We start from the raw sequence: 22199 nt of genomic DNA on the forward strand, positions 1-22199 counted from the left end.
TTGTGTACACGTCATGGATGTATAGACATGTCATCTTTGGAGAAATATAGAATTGTTCATAGTGACAGGTGGCTGAAACAGTTGCTACATTTGTCCCACGTGGACAGTGTGTCAGTGAAGGAGTGAAGCTTAGCAGTCTGCCTGTTACTGGATGTTACAGATCTATGTCAGGCTTTGGATGTTGAACTGCAGAGTTCTTAATTGTTGACATGTATCATTTGTTCAGTAATAGTATGTCGGGGTGCACAGTGGCGAGTTTGTGTACCTCCCTGTGCTAGAGTCCAAGTTTCAATCCCAGCAAGGCCATTTATCTGCATGGAGTTTGTATGTTCTACTTTGTTTGCATGGCACTTCTCTCACAACCTAAAAACATGAGTAAAGGTGCCCATACACTTAGGCCTGGTGCACACCAGAGGAGTTTTTCTGAGCGTTTTGAGTTTTTAAATCTGCTGCTAATGTTATCCTATGTGTCTGTGCACACTGGAGCAATGAGGTTTTGTAAAAAAACCCATAGCATTACATTGGGAAGAGCTTTTAGAGGTTTCAAAAGCTCTTCCCAATGTAATGCTATGGGGTTTTTTACAAAACCTCATTGCTCCAGTGTGCACAGACACATAGGATAACATTAGCAGCAGATTTAAAAACTCAAAACGCTCAGAAAAACTCCTCTGGTGTGCTCCAGGCCTTACTGGCATTTTCTTTTTACAAGAATTTTTATTGGTTTTACAGTACACAATAAGACATCATTCAAGGTGTCACAAAAAAGAAGGAAGATTATGTAATTGTGTACAAGAAATGGCCCTTCCCCTAGAATAGTTATCTGCACACGTGGCTCTCCAGCTGTTAAGGAACTACAAGTCCCACAATGCATTGCAGGAGTCTGACAGCCACAGTCATGATTCATAAAGGCAAATGCATTATGGGACTTGTAGTTCCTTAACAGCTGGAGAGCCAAGTTTGCAGATCACTGCCCTAGAACACCCTCCTCTACCCTTCAACCCATTTCCCGAGTCGCACTGTGCCTTTGGTCAACCATTTAATAGCCAACAGTCAATCAGTTAAGTGGTTCTTGTGAATTTGTTTCCCTAAGGTGCCCCCAATGTCTTCCAGACAGTACCAAGAGGTTAATGTAAAGTCTCTCATCAAGGTATCAATTTGGTGGGGGGTAAATTGCTGTAAGACAAAGTTCCTCCATATTTTGAAGAAAGCCTTAGTTCGCAGTTCTTTAAACTGAAGGGTGTTCAGCCGTTCCATTTGAAAAACCTACATGAGTTCCTGTTGCAGCATTGTAGTGTCCGGGGTGGTATGTTTTTCCCCGCATTTTCAACCAGAGTTATTGAATCCTCAGAATAGATTACCAAAATGAATAGTTTTTTATTTATATTTTTTTTTACCTAAAAACCACCAAAAGTTTTGATTGGACCAGATGTGGGCAGGAGCAGAGGGCAATCGTTGGCCCATAGCATTACATTGCATTGAAAAGTACAGTGCTGTGGTTCGGTCAATTTTCAGTAGATTCTCTGCTGACATCTATGTTTTGGGTTTGTTTTACCTTCTGAAAGTGGACCCCGTGTGACACCTATGTGCAACGCAAACGTTTCTATAAAATTAGGTGCTGCATAAAAATGTGGCAGGCACAATCTTGGCTTTGACACCTTCCTATTTTAATGTCTTGTGCCATTGTTACAACTATATGTATAGGTATTTGAATGTTTTATATGTAGGTTTTGTAGAGTAGGAGAATAAATCGGTAAGTGTCTGTTAGAGGCACAACCTTGTGATGCTGCCTGGGGTTTTTCTGTATCAGTTACTTCATATGTTTTATAACAACTTCAGAGTCAACAGCGTTAAAGCAATAATAAACAATCGCGTCTCTGTATGTTTACTAAACTGATTAAAGCTGGTTGCTATGGAGCGTTCTGTGATGGATGTTCCATAGTGTTAAAGTGAAACTAACAACACCTTTGCCTCATATTTTGCCCGGAGTTCGGTCAATCTCTGGTGCACCTCTACCACTGCTATGGTGGCACCCATACAGCTGCAAGTTGGAGGGAGGACTGGATGTAATAAATAGCTTGGCGATCATCTAGGTTAAAGCTTTGTTGTTCTCTGTTTCTAGAAAATTGTAATTTCCTGTTTATACTATAGTGACATTGAGCACAGGGAATGAAGGAAAATGTTCCCAGTGGGTATACAGGCTGTAATGAAAAGCTTAAAGATATTGGAAAGATTTCCCACTGTATCCATAATGAAAACATGTTTGGTGGAAGTGTCACGTTAAGTACAGACGGTTGTATGACTAAAGTACAAATAATCCTTGCAGTTATTTTTTTTCTCCATGCAGCCTATAAATGTACTGAGGTTCCACACTGACTATTAGGAACTGCTTACACTAGTGCTATCCACTGCACTATTTATATCTACTTAGTACAAGACATTACCGTATTTTGAGCAGCAGTTCAGCTTCTTGTTGCATTGGGCTGCTGCATATCTTCCTATGAAAAGCTGCTTCCTCTCAATCATATCTCTATTACTTCATGCTACAGTACAGGAAGTACATACAGAGATAGCCCTTTGTTTACTTTTTTTCAAATTTACACACTGTTACACTCATCAGAATGTTACATAATAGCACAGCTCCCTTCACACTACAACTTCTCATCTGCTTTCCCCAGTGAAAGGGCTTCCAGTCCATTTTAGTGGCTTTGTTCCCATCTTATGCGATTTGAGTGGTGCATTTTTACAAGTGGGATTTTTCTGCACAGCAGTAATGGTTGGGCTGTGAAAACGTATGCATCACTGCTATTTCTCATCGGTTTTTGCATCCGTTTTTGTGTATATGGAATACTAAACCGAAGGCCACTAAATCAAATTGCATACATTCTTATTCCATCTGGAATGCATGGAGAATCTGGTATTATTGTAAATCTGAAGTTACAAGCCCTACAAATATTATTGTTCAGGTGTTTTTTTTTTTTTAATCTGAATTGCATGCTTGAGGCCTCTTGCACACTTCATGCGATTCCGATTTTATACGATCCGATTTTTGAATCCGATTAAAAAAACAAAAAACAAACTATTGGGCTTGGAAATTTATGCCAGAACCTGATTGGAAACGTGTTTTTTTTTTTTTTTTTTTTTTTTTTATTGAATCAAAAATTGGATTTTATTAAAAAAAAATCGGAAATGCATGTAGTGTGCAAGAGGCCTTTCTGTGTTAAAAAATCATTTTTATTAAGTCTGGGCTTTGCAGATTGGGGGGGGGGGGGTGTGTTAGGGTTTAGGGTGAAATCTGAACAGGAGTGCAAATCACATATTCCATACCTTGCACCAAGGAAGGCCACACCGCCTGAAACACTATCTGCTAGGTGGATTGCGCGACTCAGTAAAAATGAAAAATAGATGTGCTGCAAACTAGTGGCTCTGGATTTATACCTAGCATACAAGTTCATGGAGGACTGGCTAATATACCAAAGAGATGCATTATGGGTGTTACTGCATGCACAATGGAAGTGACATTTAGTCGCTTGCGCAGTAGATAAATACCCAATTTGGTTCGGTTATTTATGCCAGAGCCTGATTGGAAAGCCGCGAGTACCCCTGAGCAAGCATGTTACTGGCTTTGTTTAAATATTGCCAGCGCTGAATCGGGGTGACGTAGGACGACAGGGGAAGTCTCATTAGGATCCAGAGGCTTTACCCTTCCTGTGGTAAGTATCAGATTTTAGTTTAATTTAAAGGGAACCTAAAGCGAGGCTTCCATATTTATTTCCCTTTTAAGCAATGCCAGTTGCCTGGCTATTCTGTTGGACTCTTTGGCTGCAGTAGTATCTGAATCATACACCTGAAACAAGCATGCAGCTAATCCAGTCAGACTTCGGTCAGAGCACCTGATCTGCATGCTTGTTCAGGCTCTGTGGCTAAAAGTATTAAAGGCAGAGTCAGCAGGACAGCCAGGTAATATGCATTGTTTGAAAGGAAATAAATATGACAGCCTCTATATCTGTTGCTTTAGGTTCCCTTTAAAATTACAGGTTTCCTTTTTTAAAAGGAAATTAATATGGCAGCCTCTGTATTTCTCTCCATGTTCCCTTTAAAAAAACAAATCTATTGCAGCCCATTTCAGTTGTTATAAAGCAGTCAGATACTCCTACTGTGTAGTTACTGAATGTAAAGTTATTCTGGGAATACACAATGAGATTTTTCAGCAGATTTACTCTCCGATTTTTCCAATAATTTTTTTCTTATCAATTTCCATTCACTTCTATGAGAAATTGATCAGAAAATTGATCAAAAATCAGATCGGACCTGTTGGAAACGATATATCGAACCATCTATCTGTCAGAACATCTCATGGTGTATTCCCAGCATTAAAGCGCGCGAGAAAAAAAAAACACATTCCACACTCAGATCGCTCTATCACTCCCTATGAATCCAAGTGCAGTGCTGCTTCACCAGATAAGGCACTTTAAATAACCTGTAGCAAGGCGGGAAAATTCGCTCTTATCGATGCTCATCTTCACACAAGATTTATTGTGGCTCACTAAAACAATGCAATAGTTTGTAAAACATTGATATGTTCTTGAGAAAACCCTAATTCGGGAGGGGAAGCTGGGATGGTGAAACGGTGACCTTAGTATCTTTCTACACCTCCCTATACCACTGATGAGCCATACGTGAGTGTATCTGTGCCTGTGTATTATGAGTCACTGTATTGTTTTAGTGAATCACAATAAATAGGATGTTTTAGATTGTGTAATATGAGAGGCTCCCAGGACATTCCTTTCCTTGCTACATATACTATTTAGTTATTGATCTGCTCATTTCCTTACAATTTCTCATTGCTTGAATCTGTCATATGAAGATGGCCCATTTCTGCTGCCAGAAGTCACCCTCTGCATCTCTTCAAGCTGAGAATAGGGTGGGGTTTTCACTCTGCAGCATGCTGTCAGTCACATTAGTGGCATGTCTGAGTTCTAGTTATGACAGGCCACTGGTCTCCAGATGCTCAGCTCCCATCACGCTTTTCACCTGTAACTCAGCCTAAAAGATGACCGTGGGGCTAATAATCCTCCTAGATGATTTCAGTCCACATTGGTCCTCGCATTAGCTATGCCTGGCTGTGACTCTGAGAAATTTCTCGAGATATGTTGAAGTTCTGGAGGGGCATTTGGTATTGTATGCACTGCGGTCACTTTCATAGCAACAGTATAAGCATCCATGTTTATGGAACTCTGCATGTTTGTGTGCAATTTGGCATAGAAAGCTTCCCTTATCTATTTGGAGCTTGGATAGCTGCCCTAATGATAAATCAAGAATTAGGTAAAGGACCATACAGGTGGTTGGTTATGAACTGAAACAATATTTAGCAATTGGTTTAGATTACCGTTGTTGGAATGATCGCTGTACAGACATGTGATCAGCTTCAGTTAAGGAGACGGAAGGATCAGCGCAAGACAAGCAAGAGACGCTACACTGTGTGGTCTATTCCTGTTGATAGTTATTCATGCCCAGTGGATCGTTATACAGCGACATGGGATGCCTGTGACAGCACTAGATGTTAGCCTGAGAGTGTTAAGCAGGGCTGTGGAGTCGGGGCAATTTTGGTTGCCTGGAGTCGGGAAAAAATACAGACTCCGACTCCTAATGAATTTACACTATAATTAAAATGGAAAATATGATAAAATGTTCTATTTCTCAGATAATAGTCATCATAAATAATTTATACATACAGTAATAGCTGTGCTTAGTCTACAAAAATGAAATAAACCAATCAAAATTAGTTACTTGTGCTACTTCAATAAAGCAGTCCCTGTATTTTTAAAGTCAGATATACACATCTGATTGTGACTGTATATATGATGTGTACACAGGAATCTCATATATATATATATATATATATATATATATATATATATATATATATATATATATATATATATATATATATATATATATATATATATATATATATATATATATATATATATATATATATATATATATTATATATATATTATATATATATTATATATATATATATACATACACTAAATAACATCTATGCTGTAAGAATAAAGCCTGATGTGTAGCCGTGTCACTAATAGAGATGGTCAATGAGATGGAAAAATTTCTGTGCTGATGCGGGTTTATGCAAATGTACTTTGCTCCTGAAATCAAATAATTTGATATGTTGTTAAAATTTGTTTTGGTGACTACGAATTAAATGGTACCTGAGAAGGATGAAAAGAAAAGTTTTATACATACCTGGGACCTCTTCCAGCCCCCTTCAGGCTAATCAGTCCCTCCCTGTCCTCCTCTGCCACCTGGATCTTCTGCTATGAGTCCTGATAATTCAGCCAGTCAGCCCAGTCCGGCTGCATGCCGCTTCCTCAGCCAGGAGCGTTCTGCACCTGTGCAATAGTGCTACGCAGGTGTAGTACGCTCCCGGCGGCGGAGTGCGTGCATGCGCACTACGCCAGACTGGCTCAAGTACCTGTACTCATAGCAGAAGATCCAGGTGGCGGAGGAGGACAGCGAGGGTCTGATTAGCCTGAAGGGGCTGGAGGAAGCCCCAGGTATGTATAAAACTTTAATTTTATCTGTCTCAGGTTTACTTTGTTACACAGTAGTACTATACTCTACATATACACTCTCCACAGAGCTGCAGGGAATACACTGAGAATGTTGTGCACATTGAACACAGAGGTGTTGTCTATCACTCATAAACTTGGTTCAGATTGTGCATGAAGAATGTGTAATAGAGGAAGGATCCCCTTATTCCCCTGCAGAGTACCTGCACATCATTCTTACATGTACCCACAGTTACATTGCCTAGGGCCTGATAGATGTTCTTTGTTCCGGTCTGTACCTTTTACAAGTACTCTTACCAAGGACTAGTTTTAGTCTATGACTAAAGGGAATAAATATGGCAGTCTCAATATCCTTCTCACTTCAGTTGTCTTTTAAAATTCCTAAGCGTTGGCAGTTAAGAGACAAATTTCATGTTACATACTTTCAATCAACAAGATTGTAATATGCAAATTAGAGGAGTCGGAGTCGAGGAGTTGGAGGAATCCTAAACTGAGGAATCGGAGTCGGTGGATTTTTGTACCGACTCCACAGCCCTGGTGTTAAGAGTGAGAATCTCAGGCGACTAAATTTAGCATCAATGTATAGCTTTAGTGGTAATGCATAGAAGAAGGGATCATAAAGTGGGCAGCCGCTACTTCTTGTATTCAGATAAGAGGGCTACTATGAAAGATGGTTGGTCTCTTATCTGTGTTCAAGTATCAGCTGCCTTTCTGTACATTAGTTTTCAAAGCCAGGTTTTGCCTTGAAAATCAATTCATTTTTGCAGAACAAAGACAGAGCTACCTAATGACCTGTCATAGATCTCCATCTGGATGTGTCCCAGCATTATTCGTTGCCAGGAAGTCCTTTGTATTAAAGTGGATATGGGACTGCTGTGAGGAGTATGTTGGTGACACAGCAGGCATAGTTTTTACTCCATTTCAAAGCTGGTGATTATCAGTATACAGGCTTCTGTAGAGTGCTGGGTGTACCTCTGTTGCCTGGTTCCTACAAGGCAACCCACAGACTGGAAGTTTGCCCTGGTTAGTCATGAGTTCACAGGACATGTGTTGTGTTCTCAAACTGCTTGGCTTTGTTTATAGAAGTCAGGAAAAGTTGAGAGATAAGTGACTGTTCAAGGCCAGTGTAGTTTTTGGCAGCTGCAGGGTCTATGACAGATCACTGTGCACTGCGCTTTGAAGTGTTTTGTAAATTGACTGGAAGGATTTTTTTTTTGTTCTCGCTAACTGGGAAATTGAGGTTATTTTGGTACAACTGTGTACTTTTGTGAGTTCAGCTCTTGATTTTTCTTTTAATTTGGAAAAGCATAATATTATTAAGCTTGCCTTGAAAAAATATTGCATTGTGGTTATTGCTGTGTCCATGCAGCACTAGTACGTATTCCAAGTCCTATCCTCAGCCTGGACACTATCTGTATAAACCAAACTAACGTTACGTTATGATAAAAGTGTTGGGTTTGGGACTGCCTCTGCTGAGAATCTAGCGTACAGAGGCCCTGATGCGTCAGGTTACGTTAGCTCCCTTGTGCGATTGGTAAGATGCACTATCTGTCCTAGGAGAGGACGTCAGGATGTGTGCTCCTTATCCATTGATAGGTTTTATGCAATGAATGTGTTTGCATGTCTGCACTATGCATGTTACAGGGCTAGAGTTAGGACACCTATGTTTACCTGGGTACTTCTGCGCAGTATAGGTGACTAAGCATAAGAATGCATTCTTCTGTGAACGAAGACCCCGGCTTTTAACTTAGCTGTAGGGATAACAGTTGTGCCTGGATGAGTAAATCTGTGAATGCATTTGTTTGAACATTTGCATGCGAGAGTGCAAAGGGTTAATAGATTGCCTGCTGGACCATTTTCATCCGGGTGCAGACCAATGTCATTGTTTTCCTTAAATATACCCCTGTCTTGCACCACATTATTGCTGCAAGGGCGTAGCAATAGGGGGTGCAGAGGTAGCCACCGCATCGGGGCCCTTGGGCCAGGGGGGCCCTTCCCTCCCTCAACTACAGTATTAGTTCTCTATTCATCCTGTGCTCATAATAATCACTTCTAAAGATACTTTGAGTAGTGGTAATCATTAACAAACTCATCCCCTTCTTTCACCTCTGACACTGTAATTGCCATTGGCAGGTTTTGGTGCGCCATATCAATTATGTATAGAGTGCTTGGGGGGCGCCATTGTAAAACTTGCATCGGGGCCCACAACTCCTTAGCTACGCCACTGTATTGAATTGTGGTGGAGTGCACAATCCAGCCGGGATGCGTGCCACTGCACATACGTGGTCCCTGCTCTGTACGCCTTCCGATTACTCTCCAGTGGCCAGGAGCATTCTGCGCAAGCACAGTTATGGTCTAAGTGAACTGCGCATGTACAGAATGCTCCTGGCCACGGGGGCGTAATCGGGTGTTGTCTGTGGCCAGGGCCACACATGCGCATTAGCCCAAAACTGGCTCAATTGGGGACTTTACCAGGGCATCCAGCAGAAGAATGGTGGGTACCGGAAGGATGACAGTCGAAGTAACGGACCATGAGGCATGAGGAAGCCCCAGGTAAGTATAAAACCTTTTTTGTGTCTCAGGTATACTTTCAAGCCATACTGCAGGGTTTCTTAAACTGCATGATCACTGATCACTGTTCCTCCATCATCACCGCTTCGAAAAAAAGGGTATGTTCATATACGAGGTACACAAATATTGAGACTTTTCTCAACTTCAGTGGTTGGCAGTCATGTGCCACCAGCAGAGGCCTTCCTGCTTGTCCCTGATAGTTACTGATGTTATTTAATGTGCATCTTTTCCAAGCTGCAGGGGGATAGTTATTAGGCTTTTTTATATTTTATTTCTCTTTTTTTTTTAAATATGATGGGAAGGTTTTCATTAATTTTAAGAGGCAGACCTTAGTGTTGCACTTTTTCTTAATGTAAGTGTGGAAAAAAAACCTAACAACTTTTAGAATTAACAAGCTGCTAATTTAATAGGGAAATAGTAACAGTCTCTATTAGAGGAGGATTTTTCCTGACTTCACACAAAAGCTCTGACGTGGTGACATAAGTGTTCCTGCTGCTGACCAATAATCTGTGTTCAACACAGATACAGGCACAGCTTACCACACAGTGACATGGGAGCTTAGATAATGCACAGGGACATCTGGAAGAGGATAAAAGAAAATGAAGATTCTTTCAAGCAAAGTAACTCCCCAGTAATGGTCATTTCCCAGCTGGTCCACTGTGTGTGTATATCACCCAGTAGAAGTGATCCAGGGGCTCAGAACACTGGAAGTATTGCAGAGCTCAAATCTATAAACTATTGACCCGTTTCGATCTCTTACTGGCTCTCAGAAGCTATTTAATGCCAGGAAAGTGTTTTATGGCTGTAATTTATGTGAGTGTTACACTAAATTCCCACAAGGTTCTTGCTAGACAGAAACTGTCACTGGCATACCCGATGTTTAACTCTTTCAAGCTGAGAAAGAAAAAAAGGAACACAGGATAGTCATGTGTGCTTGGCATTGTACATATATTCATGTCTATTTCATAATGTCACATTACCTTGGTTGTCCTAAGGTGCCCATACATCTAGCAATGTGTGGGCAGATCGACCAAGAGACAGATTTCTCTCTGGTCAAAGCCGATGGGAGAAAGATTTGTTGGCTGTCCATACACCACAGGCTGGTTTTCTACATCTTTCATGAATCTGCCTTGCGATGATGCATCCTACCCCCCCCCCCCTAGTTACCCGTGCATTCAAATACTTTACCTGTTTGGCTGCCTACTAGTGTCAAGTGCATTGGCGCCCCCACGTGGCTGCCGGCGTATAGCACGTGGGGCGTGTGTGATGTCACTTGTGCCCCACGCGCAATACTTTGTCAGTGAGTGGGTGGAAGAAACTGGGCACTAGCAGCGGGTGTGCGAACAGGTAAAGTATTTTAATATACGGGCTCCGGGGGGCACATATAACATTGGGGGGGGGGCAGCGTCCAGGGGTTCCATCACGTTTTGTTGCTCATCTCGATATTGCACGCCGTTAACACTGTGCACCCTATTGACAATGTCGACCTGAGATTTCCCAGCAAGTGCAAGCAAATAGCTTGAACCGTTGATCGGGCATGCTTGTTGCAGTGCCGATTTTAATCAATTTCAATAATTATAGTTACATACTTATTTGGGCTGAAAAAAGACATATGTCCATCGAGCTCAACCAGAAAATCGAATGGGATAGTTGATCGGTCGCAAAATTGATGGATGTATGACCTTTACATGTTGTGCTTGACTTGGGCTAGTGTGTAAATTCACTACCAAAATACCTTCAGCCTAGGTGCACACAAAGCAGAAATGCTAGAGTTGCGGAAAATGCAGCGTTTTTGCCGCTAATAGAAGTCTATGGGCCGCAGCAAAAAAATGCATATAAAAAACGCATATGCATTTTGTATGCGTGCGTTTTTAAAAACGCTGGATTTGTTGCATGTTATGCAAAAACACATCAAAAACACACGTAATGACAGTCAACAGGAGTGCAATGGTATGCCTTTTTTTCATGCGTTTTCCATGCATTTGTATATGCGGTTTCCCCCCAAAATTGTTTTGTAGTGTTTCCGCTTCCTGTCTTCCTAGGGATTTGCATAAATGGAAATATACAAAAGGCAAACACATTAAAACGCACGCAAATCGCTTGAAAAAATGTATCTATGGTAAAAAGGCAAACACTAAAAAAGCCGCAAAAACGCACAAAAAATGCACACAACATAATATGAAAACCTGACACACAACGCGGCTTTTCATGTTATATTATGTGTGCACCCAGCTTCAAAACTTCCCAGACATTCAGGGATGTTCAGTGATAATCAGAGTACATTCAGATTTTATACAATGTTGCAAATTTATTGCAGTTTCAGTGTCCTCCCCAGACTTTTTTTTTTTCCCCAGCCGGGTGGCATGAAATAGTAGCCGGGGGGCATGTAAAAGTAGCCGGATAGTGTGTGATGAGGGGGAATGCAGGGCTTTTGCTTCTGCGCACAACTCTGCTTAAAGCATAGGAGGAGATGAGCCGATGACAGCCGGGTGCTCACCAAAACTAGCTGGGTGGAGCACCTGGCTAAAACAGCCTGAGAAGAACACTCAGGGCTCGTTTCCACTATCGCGAATCCGCATGCGTCCAACGCATGCGGATTCGCACATATAAATGTAATGCAAGTGGATGGGCCTGTTTCCACTGTAGCGTTGAGGTGCGTTTTTTTCAGCGGTGAAAAAAACGCACAAAAGAGCCGCAGAATTCGCCTGCGAGTGGAATGCATGCGAATCGCATGCAATGTATTTAATAGGGAAATCGCATGTGTCTCAGGCAGTGACATGGTTGAAATCGCATATACCCTTACCTATGCGAAATTGCATGCGAATTCGCGGCAAAAAACGCATGGGGAATCGCATCCGCATGCGATTTCATCAGCGGTGGAATCCAGGCGATTCCGCACCGCAATAGTGGAAACGAGCCCTCAGTTTGAAAACTGAGCAATCTAATGCCACAGCTGCTGTATTTGGTCTATTTGCGCCACTATATACATGCTAAAGATGAATAATAATTATTATATTAAGGGCCCATTTCCATTGAGAGTGAATTTGCATTGCGAAAATTCGCATTAGTACAGAGAGCAATTTCACACCAAAAAAAGTTTTTTGCATGGCTGTTGTGTGCTGCAGTAAAATGTAGGGCAGCACATGAGAATCTAACGTGTGTACAGTGACCTCTGACCTCCCTTGGTGCTTTCAACAGCAATCAGCCTGGTGGATGGACTCTGCTGAATGGACTGTCTTCCCCACTCGCCTGCCTCAGTGTTGTCTGAGGGATCTAGGCAACAGTCCTTTTATGTGTGTATGAGGCTTGACTTTCACCGATAATTACAGGTTGTTGATCTCCCTGTGGCTAATGAAGGCCACATACACGTTGCTCTGATCAAATTTGTTGGGAAACTATTGCACAACATGCCAATTCAATTGTAATTTCATACAAATTTTACCAACAACGATGTAAACTATAGATCTGTCTGTACGGAAAATCTGTTGAATGGGGCAGGGTAGGGGGCAGTGGTAGATCTATAGCCCATAACATTGCACTTTATCATCCTGAAATCTATTCAAAATTGTTGTGCTGTGTGTGGTAGCAGTCAACCCCCCTTTCTGATCAGATTCAGATAGGAAAGGGATTGATTGATTTGCTGTTTTTCCAATATGTGTGTATGACCACCTTAAAGGGACACTTAAGTCAAAAAAAATGAGTTTTACTCACCTGGGGCTTCCAATAGCCCCCTGCAGCTGTCCGGTGCCCTCGCCGTCTCCCTCCGATCCTCCTGGCCCAGCCGGCAGCCACTTCCTGTTTCGGTGACAGGAGCTGACAGGCTGGGGACGCGAGTGATTCTTCGCGTTCCTGGCCACAATAGCGCCATCTATGCTGCTATAGCATATATCATATACCATATAGCAGCATAGAGGGTGCTAATGTGTCTGGGAACGCGAAGAATCACTCGCGTCCCCAGCCTGTCAGCTCCTGTCACCGAAACAGGAAGTGGCTGCCGGCGGGACCAGGAGGATCGGAGGGAGACGGCAAGGGCACTGGACAGCTGCAGGGGGCTATTGGAAGCCCTAGGTGAGTAAAACTCATTTTTTTTGTTTGACTTAAGTGTCCCTTTAAGGGGGTGTGGACAGACTTCTACTTTTGATTGGATTAGGACTGTGGATACAATTATCTTATCAGTTAATTTTTACTTTAGATTCATTTTAATCAACCCTATTGAGAAATGTTTGAGATGTTGGACGTTTATACAGCATGAGCAATCTAATGTATCCCATACTTATGGGAAATATTTAATGTTGTTCCTTAAAGACCACATATTACCAGATAGGTGCCAATGCTGTTTTTAGCATCATGTTTACTTTGGTTTCATTCCCTTGTTCTTTCTCTACAGCGAATATTGGAGCAAGGAACTAGAACAGTATAGACGACGTAGGGTTGACCTAGTTAGAGCCAAGCCACAGAGAAGAAGCCTTAGATACCACTATTTATTTGCTTGCATAAATTGCTGTTGTGTACTGGATTGGTGGGGACACTCTGAGCTATGACACCCCTCATCAGTGATACATTGGGGGAATCACCGGAATTCTACTGCTGTTAGGTAATGGCTGCTAGCAATCAGTGTATCATGTTAAGAGTGGAGCAATAAAGCACTCTTAAGTTATTTGCCGGCTGTGTATAAATGTTAAGCCTGGTACACATTTCCAATATTAATTGGCTGAAAATTGGCCAGTTTAACTACTTCCATGTAGTATGAGAGCTTACCTACACAATCTGTTAATAGTATTTAAAGTGAACCTAAACTGACCCCCCCCCCCCCTTCAAAAAAAGTTTCATTTACCTGGGGCTTCTACAACTGCCCTGTGCTGGGACAAACTGATCCTCTGGTCCCCCGCAGGCAGCCAGTTTCATTTTTGAGCAACAAACCAGTTGATGGCCAGTGCTCCTGTGCGTTCCTGGCCGTTTGTGTCCTTGATCACGCTCCCGTCACCGGGAGCGTCCTGCGCTTGTGCAGTACAAGAGTACCCTGGCTGCAATGTGTGTGTGGGGGGTAGTAGAAGCCCCAGGTAAGGCACTTTTTTTGGGAGGTCAGTTTAGGTTCACTTTAACATTAACGAGGTATACCAGACAACTCTAATAACCTTTTGTGATTGTTTAGGGGAATAATTCACCCACTATCACGGTTTCATGGCCTGTGTTGCATATTAGTACTAGTAGATGAAGGGAGACTGAGTGAGTAGATCATGGGCTATAGGCTGTTAGTCTCTACTCTATTCATAGGTACTATTGTGGCAATGTAACTACATCCATACTTTAATACCTTTTTTCCCTACTTTTATCTTCGGGGAGGGGTTGGGGTCTCCCCTTTAGCAACCTGATAAGTGAAGTTGTAATTCCTGCAGTTGGGAGATCCTGCTGGTTTTCCACCCCTCCCCTCTCCCCACTACAGTACATGCTATTCAGCAATGGGCCACACAAGCTCTGTACAATAATCATTGTTGAACTGTCACCTAGAACAGTTACCAAGAATAGATTCAGGTGACAGTAATCTAGCCTCTAGTTGTAGCATTCCAGCTCCTCTTTGCCTGTTTAGACAATGTACTTGAGTTGGTGGAGTGACACGGCTCATAACGTTAGCCAGTTCCACTCACTTCTTAAGAAAAGGATGAAACTGTGTATAAACCCCTTACATCACTTGTCTTATGACTCTGTTTGTATATCAGCACAGAGCCAGGATCTTAGGCGGCATTCTAATGTCTTATTCACATGCTTGCATTGAATATTCTCCCCCTGGGAAAGCTAAAAGCCGCTAGTTTGAAATGTAAGTGTATCTCGTGATGGATACGGTTTATAAGAAGACACGGAGCTGGCACAGGGCACGCATTGTTTGGCAGCCTTTACCGTTATGAGTGTCCTGAGCTGACAGTCAGCAGACACAACTATTTCTCCACAGCGGTTTTCTGAAATTAAGTGCTGAACGAAACCTCCAAAATAGATTAAATTTCTAAGAAGTCGGCTGTGGTCATTTTGACACATCTTTATCAAAGCAAAAGCCTTCATTTTGTTTTAGTAGGAAATGCAGGGGTTTATGCGAAGATCTCATGGCCAGTTCGCTAGTGACTGATCTGTGTGTGCGGATTTGGTTCCGGCCCTGCATCACATGTCACTTCCTTGTCTTAACAGGAAGTCCTGCGCATGTACTATGATGTCATGGGGACTGCAAGCCTTCGGTTTTACCATGGTGGTTTGCTGCCACTGTACATTACCATGGTTTATTTAGCATCTGTGTTAATTATCAAATCAGTGCCGCCAAGAGCATGCCCAATCGAAGATCCAAAATTGGTTGCATGTATTGATTGGACATGCTGGTAAATCTAGAGGCAACCTGCTCGATTGGGTGCACGGTGGTAATGGTGTGCGATATCAAGACTAGCGACAAACGCGACGGAACGTGGCGCTTGTGTGATGTCACACACACCTCACGTGTTATACATGGACAGCGTGTGTGGTTTGAATAGGAATGCGGGAGATGAATGGGCAACAGCGGACAGGTGAAGTATAAATGCATGCACAGGGGGGCAGTGACTGAGGCAGCAGATGCTGAAATTGATTGGGAATCGACCTGCGGTTTATGGCAGCCAACTGATCTCTCTCCAATCGATGTGCCACCAAAATCACTAGATGTATGGGTACCTTTTACAATTTCATCGCCCAAAACATTTGTTTGTGATCATTTTAGATACAAATCTAGCATTCCCCATAGATGCCCCTTGGCTTGGGTGGTCTCCCTGTTTGGTATTGGTCGTGTCACAAAATCTTTTACCACTACTATTTTTTGGGGGGCCTGCAATGGGTGCCCCCCTTTCATCCTCCCACTTTCAACAAGCTGAGCATTTTGCCTGTGCAGCGATCAGTCCTAAACAGGTGCCTGAAAGTCTTGGCATTCCAGTTTCCCTAGTATTTCTGTAGTCGTGTAAAAAAAAAAAAATAAAAAAAAAAATAGAAAGTGCAGGGTGCAGTGCTGGGGTCATTTGACGACAGTGTTCCTGTCAGCTGGGAGTCACCCTCCAGAACTGCTGTAAAGTAGTCTCCTGCGGACATATTGCACCATTAGGGGATGACATTAGTTGCTTGTGTGTGGGCAGCATCGGTAGGTATGTACATTTAACAAAGCAGCTTGTGTAGCAACCTGTAGTGGATCCCATAGGATTTTGAGAACTTGGTAAAATTCAGGTGCTTTCCTCTATTCCTTCTGGAACAGCGGGGTCGCAGTCCTCGGGGACGGGGTGCAGCGGGCGGTTGCGCAGTGACATGCGGTGGTGAGAGAAACCTAGAACCCTTTTTTTTACACACAGGCTTAGGTCTACTAGTACTAATAAAGGGTTTTAGAAGATAAAGCCCAAGTAAACATCAAATTACGGTAGTATTTTAGCTTATTAGAAGCAATTGTAAATGCTTGAAAATTGTTTTGAAACAATTATCATGTACCGCTTTTAAACATACAGTATATGTCAAGGAGTGCTTGAGATCTTTGCCATACCAGAGGATATTTTGTGAGCATAGACTTTCAAAAGGCGTACCTACCATTGAGAAACACTGCACTACCTCAGTGTCAGTGTTATCTATCCCTGAACATTGAGGTCCTTTGAGGCTAGGAATGATTTGGTTTAGCGCTCTCTCTGATACAGGTGATTGTCATAAATGACTGTGTGTATACATAGTATGAAAATGAAAGCAAGAGGGATGACTTCTGCTCTGAGGTCTTGTGGTCAGATGAGTAAGCTTGCTGTGTCAGTGTATGATGGGCTTTGCGGAGATGGAACATTTCACTGTTTACCCAACTGATTGAGAAAATATTGTTGCTATGTGCCCTGCCTAGCAGGCAGAGATTATTCACCAATGTAGATGACTGTAGTAATATGCCAGCTTTGTATTCAGTGCATGGCTATATCTTTCCACTGTACCCAGAGCAGATAACTCAGTGTTACATAAGGAAAGCAGAGGGCTTCTCTTCTGTGTAAATCTTGTGTTTCTTTGTAAACACAAACCTGCTTTATAATAATTTGTACTTTACAGTTACTTACATTTTAGTTACATGTGTAGTGCAGATAATTTATTGGCCAGCTAGTGGCACAGGAAGACCTGACATAGCCAGAGGTTTGCATGTAAAACTGTCTCTTATGGTGCCCATACATGGTACAATTTTTTCCAGGACGTCTCAGGACAGCAACCCTGAGACTTGTCTCCCTCCATTTCCAACTGGACAGGATACTAGTTAAAAGAATTAACATAATTGATTAGGCAGGCACCCTACATAAGGAAGCATTCCCTTACCCTCATCAGTTGTTTTCCTGTCCAGCAGGATGCTGGTTGTGTGGGGAGAGCTGCCCAACCATGATAGATTTCAGGAGCCGCGGCATACAAGTGTCCCCTATGTCAGCGCTGGTCAGGCGAGCCAGCGCGGGTGCTTGATGTCTGCATCGGCTTCTCCCCCAGTCTGTGTTACACGCCGGAGCGGCTTCCGCTGAAGGACGCGCGCAGAGGGACATGTGACTTCCGCATTACGTGACCAAGGAGGAAGTAGAATGCTTTCCATGGCTCGGCGTGCATCCCAGCGGACATCTCGCCGCATTTAGCCGCTGATTGAGCTAGTCTGCTCAGTAATGCGGTGGATTTCTAAGGTAAAGCAAACCTTTTCATTATGTTTGAGCGGAAACCTTCAGGTGACCTATTCAAGGGTTGTGCATCCTGGTCAGTCTTGTGTATGCTGACCATGGAAGCGTCCGCAGGCTCTTGCTCCCATAGTTCTGAGGAGTCAAGCTCCACTCCCTCTCTGGTATGTGTCTTCTGTTATAAGGCCTTTATACCGGCTATTATTTGAGGGTTATCAAGCACCCTCCCCTGGTTCCTCAGTTTTAACTTGGTTTCCATCCTGGAAACACCCAAGAGGAATAGATGCTGAGTTTATTTGGCCGGATGGATGTCCTCTTGGCAGCACTGCTCATGCATGAAATCCCTGGGCCACAAGCCATGGTCGGGAGACTGGTGCTGGTGGGGGAGTCCAATATAGGAGAACTAGACAGCATAAGAAATGGTACTGCTCCTGACGTTCTCCCCTATGCTGGAAAGATGGGATCACAGACAAGAGCTTCCAAGCTCTCTCTTGTTTCCTCTATAATCTAGTGAGCTAATGGAAACTTGCAGGGCGATGATAGTTGCAAGGAGTCATTTGCTTCCCATTTGATTGGTCAGGCCTGCAGTAAACCTATGCTAGCTGTAGAGACCGACAATCGTTGAAGGGATGTACACTCACATGGTTGATTTTAGAGTGATGTTTCCTTGGTATAAGTTTATACTTTCTCCTGTCCTCTGTGTCCATGCAATCTAGCAGTGGGTGCAAAGCAGGAGGTGAAGGTGAATTGTTGCCATTGCAGCAATAGGCTTCCCCAGGGTTATAATAAGATGATTTGTCAACCCTGAACTGCAGCGATGGGGATTGACAATCTATGGAAATTTTCAGGAAGTGAATCTCTGGGTAGTTTCAAGGAGTTCCTTGTTTCAAACTTGTTCATATCTATTGTGCATTTGTTTCAGATCTGCGTTGCATTTGTTCTGATCTGTATTGCTTTTGTTTCAGAGCTGCATTGCATTTGTTCTGATCTGTATTGCTTTTGTTTCAGATCTGCATAGCATTTGTTTCAGATCTGCATTGCATTTGTTTCAGATCTGCATTGCATTTGTTTCTGATCTGCATTGCATTTGTTTCTGATCTGCATTGCATTTGTTTCTGATCTGCATTGCATTTGTTTCTGATCTGCATTGCATTTGTTTCTGATCTGCATTGCATTTGTTTCTGATCTGCATTGCATTTGTTTCTGATCTGCATTGCATTTGTTTCTGATCTGCATTGCATTTGTTTCTGATCTGTATTGCTTTTGTTTCAGATCTGCATTGCTTTTGTTTCAGATCTGCGTTGCATTTGTTCTGATCTGCATTGCTTTTGTTTCAGAGCTGCATTGCATTTGTTTCTGATCTGTATTGCTTTTGTTTCAGATCTGCATTGCATTTGTTTCTGATCTGCATTGCATTTGTTTCTGATCTGCATTGCATTTGTTCTGATCTGTATTGCTTTTGTTTCAGATCTGCATGGCATTTGTTTCAGATCTGCATGGCATTTGTTTCAGATCTGCATAGCATTTGTTTCAAATCTGCATTACTTTGGTTCAGATCTGTATTGCATTTGTTTCTGATCTGCATTGGTTTCTGATCTGCATTGCATTGGTTTCTGATCTGCATTGCATTTGTTTTGAATTTTGTTTGATTTGTCAAGCCTGCACTTAAACCTTTACTGGCTGTAGAGATTGACAATTTTTCAGTGAGATACACTCTTAGTATTTAGAGTGTAATTTCCCCTGTATGTTTTATCCCCTCTCTATATTCGGGCAAAGGTGAATGTAAAGCAGAGGGTTTCAAGATTCTGGAATCTTAAGCAATGTGGACAGTAGATTTTTCCAGTATTATAAGTAATTGTTGAATCTGCACAAAGGGCAGTGCTCAGTCGTGTGGCAGATTTATTCAGCAGGGAAATTCACTGCCCATATAAATCTATGGGTCTGTGCACAGTGCGGGGTTGTACCTGATCGCATTATTCTAAAAAGCGGCATGCAGATTTGTAAAAAGGCCATGTCTGGTCTCCAGTGCAGTTCACACTGTTGCGTTACTATGCATGCATTATAAGCTTATCCACTGTGATCCTAGCCTAGAGCTATCATAGCGGTGGGTGTTGTCTTCCACTTAAAGAGGAACTCCCAGTGAAAATTCTTCATTTTTACAATAATTATGTATAAATGTAGTCAGCTTTTGCCCATTTTAAAAGCTTCCCTCTCTTTTATTTACATTCTGACATTTATCAGATGGTGACGTTTTTACTGTTGGCAGGTGATGTAGCTGGAAGTACATGCTGCTTGTTCTGGCAGTTGGAAACAGCTGTAAACCGCTATTTCCCACAATGCAACGAGGTTCACAGACCGGAAACTGCCAGGAAAATAGTCCTCAGTCTCCTGTGGGAGGGGCTTCACCACAATATTAGACATACAGAGCCCCCTGATGAGGATCCATTTGTGAAAAGGAATAGGTTTCTCATGTAAAAGGGGTATCAGCTACTGATTCGGATGAAGTTCAATTCTTGGTCACGGTTTCTCTTTAAAGGAGAAACTGTTAGGAAGCTGTTAAAACAGATTCCAAGAATGGCAAGTTTGGATAAGACTAAGCTGTCAAACCTGATAAGCATGCAGTGTCTTCTGAAGCGGTGTCTAAATCTAGGAAATGTGCAGTGACCGTATGCCTGATTCTGCAGAACACCTGTGTCAATTATGCACTGAAAAGGTAGTGAAAGATGAATCCCCTACATAGCTTAAAGATTTGATGGGATGGTTGAGATCAGAGATGTCCTTTGCTATTAAAGAAATTGAAGAATCTGCTTTCATACTTTCTAATTCAGATGTTACACCGACATTTACCCCTTCTACTTCTGATGCACCTATTGCTGGTCCTTCTAAATCCTCCTAACAGATCTCCTCAAGAGGTAGAGAGTCAAGGTTGATTCAGATAAATTTGATGTCTAAAGGGAGAGTGGATATCTATTATTGGAAGAGTTACCACAGGGCGAAGTAGACGCATCTGAGGGTAAAGGCGTTAAGTCTCAGAAATTTTGAAGCTATGCATAGGGCTATGGGCATTACCAAGGAACAAGAAGACCTATTACTATTGATCAAATGTACAAACGTTTATCTGACCTAAGATTGTATCTAAATTCCATAGATCTCAAGAGATCTTTTTACCATCTTTTTGCAGTAATTCATCAAATCGAAAGGAAGAAAGGTTGCACTGTCTAGGTGTTAGGAAGGTGTCTAATTGAATGAATATCTTCAGAGATCCAAGAATTGGAGGAAGTCCAATGCTTTGTTGGTTCTCTTTGCCGGAAAGCAGCCATCTAAAGAAACCTATTGCAAGATGGATCAGACAAGCTATTGCTTTATCTTACTTGCACCAGGGCAAGCAGTTATCAGGACTAGCGAAAGGTCATTCAACCAGAGCGGTTTCTACTTCCTGGGCAGAGAGAGCAGGGGCTACTATTAATAAATCTGTGAAGCTGCAACCTGGTCAAGCCATAATACCTTTGTTAAAGAGAATCTGTACTCTAATATTCTTACACTAAAAAGCATACCATTCTATTCCTTATTTTCTCCTGTGCCCCTCTGTGCTGTTTCTGCCACTCTCTGCTGCAATCCTGGCTTGTAATTAACAGTTTTAGGCAGTGTTTACAAACAAACTAACCAGCTTCTAATAGGCTCAGCTAAGCATAGTGTGTGAGTATGCAGGGGGCCTGCAGAGGGTGTGTATCGCTTCTACCAATCACAAGCAGCCCTGCACATTCCACACAATCAAAGCCTTAGCCCGACAAACAGGACAGAGGAAAGATACATTGATTTATTACAGAGACAGTGTAGTTAGGAAGAGCTGCAGTAAGCCCCAGCACATTAGAACAGGCATAGGAACTCATAGGATAGAAGAACTAAGGCTGAAAAAATTGTTACAGAGTCTCTTTAAGCATTATAGACTTGATTTAACCTCTAACTCTGACTTATGTTTTGGTAGAAGAGTTTTGCAGGCTGTAATCCCTCCCTAATTATGTCTTGTTTATCATCTCAGGGTTGCTGTCCTGAGACGTCCTGGAAAGACAAAACTTACTTACGGTAAGGTCTTTTCCAGGAGTCGGAAGGACAGCACCCTTACTACCCACCCTGATGTATTGTTAATACAAATTATTTGAAGCATCATTCTGTGTGGTCTTTTTTATTACTGATGAGGGTAAGGGAATGCTGCCTTATGTAGGGTGCCTGCCTAATCAATTATGTTAATTCTTTTAACTAGTATCCTGTCCAGTTGGAAATGGAGGGAGACAAGTCTCAGGGTTGCTGTCCTTCCGACTCCTGGAAAAGACCTTACCGTAAGTAAGTTTTGTCTTTTCATCCAATCTTA

The 22199-nt window shown here is 42.3% G+C and overlaps 1 protein-coding gene across 4 annotated transcripts in view; it reads left to right on the forward strand.

The window, feature by feature from the left end:
• The window catches only part of RALGPS2 (Ral GEF with PH domain and SH3 binding motif 2), a 340810-nt gene that overhangs the window by 21791 nt on the left and 296820 nt on the right, over positions 1-22199 (forward strand). Inside the window, exon 1 of one of the 4 annotated variants that reach the window (XM_068242553.1) lies at positions 22149-22167. The exons of the other annotated variants lie outside the window; for them this stretch is intronic. The gene's annotated coding sequence lies outside the window, so the exon portion shown is untranslated. Of the gene's footprint in view, positions 1-22148; positions 22168-22199 lie in introns of those variants that run through there. 4 annotated transcript variants of the gene reach the window in all.

Source organism: Hyperolius riggenbachi, chromosome 6 (genome assembly GCF_040937935.1).
Source record: "Hyperolius riggenbachi isolate aHypRig1 chromosome 6, aHypRig1.pri, whole genome shotgun sequence".
In the NCBI taxonomy this organism is placed as follows: Eukaryota; Metazoa; Chordata; class Amphibia; order Anura; family Hyperoliidae; genus Hyperolius; species Hyperolius riggenbachi.